Here is an 11728-nt window from a genome sequence, read left to right as displayed (position 1 = left end):
ATGTGTCGGGGGCAGCCCGACCCGCAGCAAGGCAGGAGCTGGCTGCACGCACCCCTCCTGTCCCTGCGGCGGGTTTTGGAGGAGGGAAACCCAGGAGCACGGTCGGGGGAGATGCAGCACAGCTGGGCAGCTGCTTGACCTGGGTAATGAGGGGAATGACACCTCAGGAGCTTCCTGAAGAGCATTCCCACCTCTCTGGCTTTCTGGCTGCCCCAGTCTCTTCTTACTAGACAGGACTGCATCGGGCTGGCTCCTCCAGCTCACCAAAGCAAGGCCTGGGCAACTGCTGTCTGTAAGTCCTTTTCTAGCCATCCAAGGACATGGAGGCTGTGGGTCAGCTTCCTAGTCAGGGCAGTGGGAACAAAAGAAGCCAAAGAGTTTTAAGATGAAGCTTGATCCATTTAGTAAAGGACCTACTTTAATGAGTTGTTGGACCACTTCTCAGTGACCGGGGAGCCCCAAGTTCCTAGGAAGCGATAGGCTCTGTGTTTTTCCATCCATACAATACCAGCTGTGCTCCCAGAGGACTGCTGGCAGCATCAAACAGCCGACTCCCGGCGTGTTGTGCAGAGCTACAGAAATGCTGGCCAGTACTGTTTTCAGAGATTAACCTTTGATGATGGCATTTAGTCAATCATTGCCCACGGTATGGCAGCAAAAGGTTCCTTCTTATTCCTGAACGTGAGTATTGCCTAGTTATGTTCTATTTCTAGGGTATTTTTCTCCACTTCTTTTACATTTCCAAGGAGGAAACCAGTGAATCAAATGGCTTTAAACCAACATTTTTTCACCATGATATTTTTCCAGTACGTCTTGTGGGCAGCACCAGCCTCTTGTGCCTGCCTCGCTGGGATTCGTTTTTCCCCTCGTGGCAGTATTAATTAATACAATCCTGCCATTACCTGCAGTGTTTCCAAGGCAAGTCATTTCGGTGGCATCTCAGAAGCAGGCGTGCTCGGCTGCAGCAATTTCTGGTACATGACAAGTATCACATTCTGACTTGCCAGCAGCAATTAGCTCCGCAGTGTGAAGTTAGCCTCCATTACAAGGTAAGAGAAGTGAGAAAATGGCAAGGAAATGGGAGAGTTGCAATCCAAAATTTCGGGTAGTCAGAGCCGTCTGAGATCCCACACTGTGAAGGTTCGGCGAGATATCTACTAGTAAGGCTGCATGACTCAACGCTTCGGTCCTCGTGCAGCTGTGCTGAAGTCAGGGACGGTCCACGTGGCTCCAGCTCCTTTAAGTTTCAGGATTTTTGCCTGAGTTTCAAACAGTTCCCAGAACGTAATGGGAAATGTGATCACAAGGAGTCCGGACTTGGTAGCTTTCCTATTTAGTTAATAAGCCCGTTTATTTAGACTTAGCAATTTCCTGTGGTCTACAGTGTATTTCCAGAGAGGAAACTCAAATGCTGCTGCACAACTGCTGTCTATAAGTACCACCAAAGAAAGACAATATACAAGTCACTTTCATTTATTTCACAATTCGGAAGTAATCACCCTCCTTTGTAGTCACGTGCCTTTTACTCAAAGCTCTCTGTGTACTTCCCCTTAACACAAAGTCACTTTCTGTTGCTAAAATTAATGCTTCCTAGATACTGATCTCATGCCAGAAGAGCTGGTAGCACCACTGACTCAGTGCCACCCACAAACATCGCTCTCCCCGGCACACACCTCGCCAGAAGGAGTCAAACCTGCCCCTGGGTGCAAGCTGGCCTGGCACAGGGTCCATTCCCCAGCACCCGACACGTGGCTCCTAACGACCTGCTTTGCCTCCAGCTCCTTAGCGCTGCGCTCGCACTGCCTTATTCCACACAGAGGTACCCAAAAGAAGAATTGACCCAGCCTGTCCAGCCAAGCTGGGTGTTAGGACTGATGGCCTCTTGATTTCCAACCATGAGTTAAATTCCCATCTGGCACTACAGTGATGTTTATTAAAACTAATAACAAACTCAAAACTGTGTAGCATCCTGTTGCTGTCCAAAAACAATCCACTTACGAAGAACAGCATCAACACTACGAAAATAAATAGAAAAGGAAAATTAGGTGGGGTACGTTATGACTGGTTGCCAGCTCCAGGCAGCTCGTGCTATGCCATCAGACCCTCTCAGAGTTCATCCCTATAACACCGATTAAATCAGTTGTCAGTAATTTGGCTAAAGATGGCCCGTGGGGCCAAGTTAAAACAGAGGAAAGAAAATCACAGCAATAAAGGAAAGTGAATCCAAGATAATAACAGCAAACAGTAAGAAACCTGGCTCCTCTTTTTGACACCGTTAACAGTTATTAAATTTCTATGCTATCATTACAGGTGTGTGTGCAGGATGCATCAAATAGCTGTAATCCAAGTTCTTGCAGAAGGTTTCAGCTGTTAATGCAGGGACTGGTGACAGTAACCCAAAATGCTGTGCTGTCTTCCCGTGCTGCTGGCCCCACGCGAGCCTACGCCCTCCAAAGTACCAGGTGGTTTGGCGTGGGTAAGTCTGGGAAGGCATCTGGAAAACATGTTCACAAAGATGTTATTTAAGGGACAGAAATTCTAACCAGCAAATTTGTGGTCAGATTTTATCGTAACATGTGTATTTATTGTTTACCCAGAAAATTGACTAATTAACAGTTCTTCGTATAGCCACAGCAACTGAAAGTATTTGTACTGCCCAAGGCATGCACAGTGACTCCGAAGCCAAGCTACAGTTTGCGTTTCTAGCCAAGGCTCTTTGCCAAAAACTTTGCCAATGGGGGTTCTGGAGTGAAACAATCTCCCCGTCCTTCCTTAGGAAAGACTCCCTCATAAGCCCTCAAAAACCCATATCCTCTCCTCTTTTCCTCCTTGTTCCCACACCGTCTCTGCACATGCTGCCACCAAGACTGGTGGTCCCTTGCCCGTGGCAGCCAGTGCTGATGGGGGACCGATGGGAGCGAGAGGAGCAGTCCCCAGCTGATGGGGAAAATATTGCCCAGGTCAAGCACCTGAGGCCAGCCCCAGCCTTACCCACCCCGTTATAAACAAACTAGATGCCTCATTCAGGGTCGTTAGCAGTGGGGTAGGAGCGGTTTAGCCACACAGAAACTTCAGCGGGCTGGGGGGGATGGCGTCCAGCCCAGCAGGTCCTGCCTCCGTCCGTCCTGGCAGTCGCAGACAGCATGTGCTCGCCCACGGCGGCTGGCGTGGCTCAGAGCTGGGGATAAGCAAGCACGCTGGTGGCCTAGAAATTGAAGAAATATTGACAGATGGATGGACTTTAATTTGTAGCAGGCAAACTCTTATGTCGCTGTATTGAGAGTGATTGCGTACTGTTCCCGCTTTTCCAGTTAGTCTGAGGTAATTTCATTGGAAAGCGCTTGTTTTCTCACGTGTGGTTTTTTGGGGTTTTCTTTGAAGCATGGACTGGGGGTGACTTTTAACCGGCTTTTAAGAGTTTCCCAAAGGGAGCTCCATGGGCGGAGAGTCCAAAGGCTGTTGAGCGGTGCTGTACGGATGCTGTTTTATACACATGTGGTGTTAGCAACGCCATCCCACCACACGCAACAGAGCAGGCTGTCTTTCATCTGCCCTTCCAAGCCATCACAGCACTTTATTTCTGCTTTTAGCCAGGGAAAAGACTGGAATAGTTTCTCCCAGGAGCAGCCAGTGGGCCTGGAAGCTGGGCTACAGATCTAAACCTAAAGCTTCATTTGGTGCAGAAGTCCATCCAAAAGGAAAGTGGCATTAGAAGAAACGGGTCCTGATACTGTCATTGCTGTCTCCTTTTCCTTCCAGGCTAAGGATTTGTATTTAACTCTACATTTCTAACTGGCTTTTTGATTTAACAGGGTTGGCAGGGGAGGGAAAAGCTGTCATAAATCGTTTCCCCATTCTTTTTTTTTTTTTTTAATATCAAACAAACTCTGGAGGAAACTGTTTTACAAACAAAAACTAATCTCCAATGAAACTTGGAGACCCATCTAGTCCCAGTTTCACACTGATTTCTGGAGCAGTCACTCACAGACATAAAAATATGGGTGTAAAATGCTGCAGAGAATCTGCTTCTGGAAAACTTCATCTAACATATGTCATGAAAAGTATGTTTATATTAGGAATGCTAAATATATATATTTTTATACATATATATATATATATATATATAAGATTTTCAGGCCCATATTAATGCCCAGAATGTTAAAAGGTGGCTCACTGGGTCCATTTTATGCAACAGAAAAAGTGACAAGTGATTGCTACCAGCTTCCTCAGGCTTAGGTCTGAAATCACCTCCTCTCTGTTTGCGAATGTCTTGGGAGACATTACTTGAGAATAGAAGGTGTGAAGCAAAACCCGGCTTGTAAGATGTTAGCACGTATTGGCTCCAGAAGAGAAACTACAATGACAATTAGATTTGGCCATTGACAACAGAGCAGCTAATCACCAAAGCTAAAATCAGATTACCCAAAATGAAAGTCTGTTGCCTGGCTGCAGCCGAGTTTCAGATGTTCTTATTGTAAGTGTACCGAGAGGAATTGCAATCCCATTATCCAAACAAGGACCAAAAGCCCAAATCAAATGCCAGACAGATTAAACAGTGACTTCCCACCTCCCCTCCGCTCGCTGCCGAGCCCAGCGCAGGGCACTGCCCCTCCTGGCACACCTCCTGCTGGGTGCTGCCTTCGGCTCTCCACCGGCATCGTCTAAGTCAATTCACAGCTCCCAACCTTCAGCTCCAGCCTGAAAGACGATGTAGATGTAAACTGAAAAGTCTCGGTATCTTGTCTCGTTGGTCTCTGGAGCTTTTCCACTCTTTGCGTTCACACGTTGGTTGCAGGATTGCACTTAAATTTGACAACAAATTTTATCCTCTGCTGGACACCCGAGCCACGGTCAGAGGCGGTGCAATATCGTGTTGGCAAACATTTGGGCTCCTTGGTATTTTTGCAAATTTACTAAGATTCAGCCAAAGTTTGCAGAAGGGTTTAACTGAAAGGTCAATGAAAGAATATCTGCATATTGTAAATCTAATAATCAGGAGAGCTGTAATTTGTTTAAATTTAGGAAAAAGCCAAAGTAAACTCTTTAAAGAAATTGCTCATATATCTGAGGCTAGCAGTGGGGTAATAAAAATAGAAATTATGTACATAGGACCTATTGTGGTATAGAAACTTAACCTCAACATATTGATTGAGGCACTTCTTGTCCCTGAATTAATATAAGCCTATGAGTGAGTATTTGTTTTAGGAAAGTTAAATAGAAAGGCCATGAATAAATATAAAGGCTGAATAAATATAAAGTCCAGATGAAATAGCCATCTGGACTACATTAGACCAAAATGTGTAATTGGAGCAAAGAGAGTGTACATCCTTTGATCCAGTCACGCACAGCTGAAATGAAAGTAAATGGGCAATTCCTCTTATCTAATCATTGGAGAAGAGTTTGCAGCACATGTGAGCGAGAAGGACCGCTGGAGGGCTGCAGCTGGGGCCACCTCTGTGGCACGAGGACCCCAAGTGTGCCAGCCACAGGTATCCTTGTGTCGGCTGCTATGTCAGGGCCAGGACTTCAGCGTAAACCCTAGCTGGGCTTATGTTTAAACTGCTGAAACCACATGTCCAGCCTCAGCATCTCTGCCTTTTCCATGGGATTAGCAGCACAGGCGTATGGCAGGGCAAGCTTGAGCTCAGCTCTTTGTGCAGCTGGAAGAGACAGGGTGGCTTCGTGGTGCCCTGCTCTGCCACGGCACGGACACCCATGCAGCGAGCCAGGGTGGGCAGCCGACCAGGGAAACACCAGTCCTTTTTAATCCAGATTGGCCTTGCAAGCAATGGCACAGACAGGGGACGTGCATTGTCGTCCCTCTGCCGTGAAGTGTCCTCCATTTGATTAAAGGTGAGGACATGGGGATGGGATTGCCAGAGACTGCTAAAGGGAGTGAAAGTCCATACTTCAAGAACCTAAATTCTGCCTCAGCCTTTGAACCCAGGGCTGCCTTGGAGCTGGCGCTGGTCTTCGGGGTGCACGGCCATACTCAACACTAAGGCAAAGGAGTGGGCAGAACTGAGGTCTTCTGAATCGGTTTTGTAACCTACTGTTGAAATCCCAGCCAGCTCTTGGACAAGCTAAAAACTAATCAGAAACTGCCTTTAGCAAGCTCTGCTTTCCTGAGCACTGCCGCCTCCTTGCCCAGGCAATACACCACCCATCATCAAATCAAAGCCTGGAGCAGGTGGCTCTACCTCCTGGCCCGTTGGTCTCTTGATCAAAGGTGTACTGTCAGTCAGGTCTGCACACAGCTCTGGTCCTAGGTCAATCGTGTTGTGCTGGCAGGAAGCTCGTGGGTAAACCAAGGAACATCAGAAACTTTTCCCTGGTGTAGCTGATTTGGCTCATGCTTATGTTGCTCATGTTACTAGCCTAGCACACCACCAAGCTTTTCCAATAGAGCTGTACCAATATCAGAAGAGCTTCACTGGCTAAATAAGGGTACCCCTGGAGAGGCATTCTCGGATTAGACTTCTCCTCCAGCTTTCCAGCTGAGCCTCTCATTTCTGTGGTGCTTTTGAAAATGGTGCCCTAGCCCTGACATGCATCCTAAAGATGCTCTGCTGCAACTGAGCCTCAAGGGTTGACCTGCTGGAGTCTTAAAATGCTGATACAAACCCCCCCAACATGGCTTGATCATCTCATCTCAAATAGGACTCATCAAACTAGTAGGTGTGATTCTACCAGCGTGGTAAGATCCCCATGCAAAGAGACAATGATATTTGGAGGCATGGGTGTGCTGCTAAACGAGTACCAAGGGGTCTTGCAATCAGGGGGCCAGGAGACAGAGGCACCTGCTCGATGCCCGAGCAGGAATAAGCTGCCTGTTGGTTGGGCGATGGGCAGCACGTTGCCTGGGCGAGGAGACAGCGTGCTCAGGAAAGCAGAGATTGCTGAAGGCAGTTTCTGATTAGTTTTTCGCTCGCTCAGGAGCTGGCTGGGATTTCAACAGCTGGTTCAACCACAGTGGCCCAAGCTGTCTCCTAGCAGAGCCTGTGTCTGGAGCGGGGGAAGAAGAAATTCTGTTGAATCCAAGGAAATAATTTTTCAAGATCCTGTTGTCAACTGCCAGCTTCTTGAATAGCTTTTCCATTTCTCCCGTGCTCCTCGGTTCTGTGCCTGTGGTTTAGTCCTGTGTTTAATGTGATGGCTTTGGGAACAGGCAGAATGTGAAGTCAGCTCTTCTGTGCCGAGGGCAACAGGCTGGATAATAACCTCGAAACAGCTCTGTGGCCAACAGCATAATATTATCTAATAACTTTTCTTCATTATTTTCCCAGCTCCCAGAGCTAAGGAAATGATTTGCAAATGTTCTTTATATATATATATATACATATATATATTTATATATATATATACTTTTTAATATTTTTTTATATTTTTAAATATATGCATTTTCTGACATTGCAACATAAAATATTCACGTGAAGAGTTTTTCTGTTACTTCCCAAGCTCAAGCAGAAATTTCTTAGAACAGTTTGTCTCACTGACATTATGTAGGTCATTTCATAGCTTTTACAGGATAGAGATGATAATTCCAGAAAAAGAGGGTGCCAGAGCCTGCCAATTTTGGGAGAGAGTGGGAAGCTTTTAAAAATTAAATTTTCAAATCCTTGAAAAATTCTTCATGGAGTGACTTCCAGACCGAGACAGACCCATTTCAACGAGCTCTGTTATGCAGCGGCAAAGCTGGCTGAGTAACTGAGAGATGTGTCTGATACGCCTCCTTTAAGGCTACCAAAAATTGTACGATGAGTCCTGTGACATGCTGGTCACGATGGATGCTCTTTGGTAAAAACCATCAGTCAAGTGAAGATAGATGCTTCCTTCCAGTTAGTTAGGAAAGTCTATATGCCAGGCCCTTACATCCAGAGCAAAGACAAGTAGATACAGCAAGGGCAGCTGAAAAAATACACTACATCTTTGAAGAATAGCTCTGAGTCCTGACAGCTCCCTTAGTTAAATCCAATCTCCAAGCTGGAAAAGGACTTGAAACAGTTTTCTTTCATGGGCTGTATCCACCACTGTCCCACCTATCCTCTCACTGGAGGATGTCTTCCCTTTGCGCTCAACAGTTTGGAAGAACTTTTTTTTTTCTTCCATTTGCATTTCACCATATTAAATGAGTAAAACTTGCACAAGAGTTCAGAGGAAAAGAGGATACCCTGTATCCTGGGCACTCTTTCCCACACAGCCTGGCCACCCTCCTGCACTGTCCGTCTGCCAAGCAAAATTATATCACAGAGACAAATGGCAAGGGGAAGGATTTTGCATGAGAAACGGTGAATTTTCAGAGCAAATACCATACTCATATTTGTCAGGAACAAAACGTACAGTTTATGGCCACGTGCGGCTGAATAGAAATTAGTTTGCACAGCTGAGTTAACCTTTATTCCTGATGGGGAGGAAGAGGTTTAGCTTAAACGGGAAACAGCCAGGTCAGATTTCTCCAGCTGTAGCCCCACGCACTCCCGTACTGGCCCTTTTGGTCATGCCACTGCAACCTGCCACTGGCCACCTCTGTAATGGAGAGGTTTGTAGGGAAAATGCCGTACTCCAGAGGAGGACTTCTTCCACCACATTGTTCTCCAGACTTGAATCCAAGCCCACTTGCATTTGCAAACCTACCAGGAAAGTCCTCTGTGCTCTTACTTATCCAGATTTCATCCTGGCTCTGTGAAATCCAAAAATATTGTCTGAAAATTAGGGCAGGGTGACCCATCTGAAACAGGAAGGGTGAAGTCAGAGGGTGAGGCAGATCTTTACAATGATAAACAAACACAATTGCTACCTTTTGTCCCATTTCCGAGTCAGTCTCTCAAGGTCTGTAGTTTCTCATCTGGAGATGGGGCGTAAAGTTCCTGCTCCATCCCGACTGTTCACGTAGACATTTCTGCTGGAGCTGGTGTCCTCTTTGGCTGCTCTTAGCTGTACGTATCCAGCACTCACAGCATCACTGCCCACCCCCAGAGGTAGCTGGCTCTGTGCTTGGTGAACACAAGACCCTGTTTCTTTCCTGCAGGCTCTGGGAGGTTTGGAGAATAACTCAAGCCTGGTTTGGGGCTCTCTGGTAGGACTTCCCATCACCGACGTGGTGCTGCGTGTGCTGGGCTGGTGAGATCCTGTCTGCCTGTCCTCTCACTGCCACCCTCCCCTCGTGGGGAAGCCGAGGGGAGCCCAGGGGTCTCTCTCATGACGTCCAAGCGCGGCAACTTCTTTCACCATTTGGTGAGGACCAGCTGGAGATACTATGGGCACACTGTGAGAGCTGATTAGCTGACATGGACTCGCTAGCGATCAAACACAGGCTGCCAGAGGAAAGATTAGGGGATAGAAAAGAGGGGGAATGCCATATGTCTGGGATTTGTCCTCCTTCCACCCCTGTGCCTGTTGCCTGAGTCGAGTTTGAAGGCTCCATACGTGTGTCTGGGCACCAGCTGAGAGCAGGAACGGCAGCCGGGCTGTGACATCCCACGGTGCCGGTGGTGTGCGAGCTCCACGGCAGCATGAGAAGAGCAGGTCCCGTGCTTTCCTGGCATGGCTGGCTCCTGCACTCCGGCTGGGCCAGCTCAGGAAGGCAGTGGCTGCTCTGCAAGGAAAAGGCGTTTATGTGGCTCTAGGCTGGGGGAGCTGATATAGTCTTCCCTGTTGAGCTGGTAGGTTTGGTATTGCTGGAGATACTGAGCTGTGATACCAGTTGAGTGTCACAGGGCCAGGTGCCAGCCTTGCATTAAGCAACTCCCCCCCAGTGAGAAACTGGGGTTTAAATGACTTGGGTACCCAGACTGTCCGCAGTATAAGGCAATGTTGTAGTTCATTGTTTGAATCAAACCTAGTAAATCATGGGCGTAAATAGGCAACCTGAGTAACTTGGCCTTAGATTCACTTAAATGGACGGATGGATCCATCTCTGGTAAAACTCCCCCAGCTTTGGTGGCCTTATCCTAGATCGGCAGCTGCCCACATCTCATTCCAGCTCAGTGACAGCGGGAAAGGCTGAAGCAGGCCATGACGGAGGAGCTTCTCAGGATCTTCAGTCTGTCCAAGGCCACTTGAACATGAACCAGTTGCTGAAAGTCCGTGCAGTTCCTCGAGGGAAGGGGGAGCCCTGGCCTCGGCAGGGGAGCTGGCAGGCAGGTGTTTAGTCCTCGGTCCCTAAGCAAGAGAGTCAATACAGGAAGGCAAAGAAAAGTTTTCCACGGGAAAAAAAAAGGTGGGAAAAAAAAAGTCAACTTGCACACATGATTTTTATATTGAGATGCACTTGTCAGGAGCAATGAAACCCACACTTCGCTAAAAAAGCAGAAGCCATGAAGGGCTCATTTGCTGACAGGCTCAGTCTCCTGTGGCTGTTGAACTCGAGACCTACAGGGAAGTACAATCATTTATACTGTGCAAAAAACCACTGGGCTTTATCATAGCCTGCCACGGGAATACAGACGCCTGCAGATCCGGGGGTGTAGTTCTGATCAGCGGACAAGACTAGAAAGGCGGGAAAACTTCCCCGGGGGAACTGAAAGCAAAACAACCCCCCAACCTTCAAAGGCAATTTAGCAAGAGAAACAGATCCCACAAGCTGATTTCTGTAGGCACTGCTTATCATTTCAAGTGCTGGAGGTTTCACATTTTAAAGGCTGACTTCCTCTACAGTGCTCACACAACATCAGTATAATAATATTTCCCCCTCCTCCCCGGTGTCAGTCATTATCTTCCAGCCTCCCATATGTCTTATCCAGATCATAAACGCTAACCATTTGTGGGCTCTTTTGCAGAGTCACCCGTTCACACGTAACATCCAAACAATAAATAATTGCAAATCATTCCCCAAGGTTTGTTTTCCCAGTGCTGTCAGATTTTTTTGAGACACCGTATAAAACCCAAGCAAAATGAATGGTCCAACACAAGAAAAATAGTAATGTTCAGGGTAATTTTACCCAACCTATTAGGAACTACGCTTCTGACAAAAGATAAATTGCCAGCATCTGCAGATGGCATAACAAAGAGGACCTGAAATGTCCTATATTAGCATGCATGTTGGCTCAGTAAATTATCTTTTTTCTATGTTTCTGTCTTTGGCCCCTGCCTATGCACTGCATTATCTTACGCAACAACAAAATGTTTTCTAAATAAAGCTCCAAGCCCACAGACCCCACACTAGATAAATTAACTGAAGTAAACAAGCAAAAGCACCTAACTGGAGCTAATTATATATCTGCCAGCAGCCTTGCTTTTAAGCACCTTAAAGGTGAACATTTTAATTACTTAATGTGCTCTATTGTTCTCGAATTAGATATGAGAAAAATAACATTGATCCAATCCTTTTTTTATTTTTACGCACTGGAGTTGGAAGGCAAGTGGCTTTGTAAGGGGATTACACGTGCGCTAATCCTCCTTAGCTATGATAAAGTTCTCTGCTTCCTAGTGAGATTGTTTAACCCTCTTCTAACAGCTGCAGCTAGCTCCTAAGGAAAGAAGCTGGAGAATATGAATTACAGCTTGGAAGAATTGAGAGAAAAAAGAAAGACAGGATTGTCTCTTATCTTTTCCCATGCTGCATATCGCTTATCATACTAGCAGGAAAACAGCCTCAAATTTAGCGGGCCCTGTAAGAAAGCAGGTGAACGATATGTTCATTCTGGCATGGATCCCTTTGTTTCCTTTTTGACCCTGTAATGGGCTCAGAGTATCAGCGGCATCCTAAAAGCACACCGTGCCATCGGGA

General features: G+C 46.8%; 1 long non-coding RNA gene across 1 annotated transcript; it reads right to left on the bottom strand.

Moving 5' to 3' along the window:
• Window positions 1-823: 823 nt before the first annotated feature.
• On the bottom strand, window positions 824-10157 carry LOC142406290 (uncharacterized). The gene is made up of 3 exons (XR_012774536.1): window positions 8798-10157; window positions 2996-3205; window positions 824-2494 (listed from the first exon to the last, which is right to left on the bottom strand). It is a non-coding gene; the product is annotated as an uncharacterized LOC142406290 (long non-coding RNA).
• Window positions 10158-11728: the final 1571 nt, after the last annotated feature.

The sequence above is a fragment of the Mycteria americana genome, chromosome 2 (assembly GCF_035582795.1).
Source record: "Mycteria americana isolate JAX WOST 10 ecotype Jacksonville Zoo and Gardens chromosome 2, USCA_MyAme_1.0, whole genome shotgun sequence".
NCBI lineage: Eukaryota > Metazoa > Chordata > Aves > Ciconiiformes > Ciconiidae > Mycteria > Mycteria americana.
Note: the sequence above shows the minus strand (reverse complement) of the source record. Positions and strands in the feature narration are given on the sequence as shown.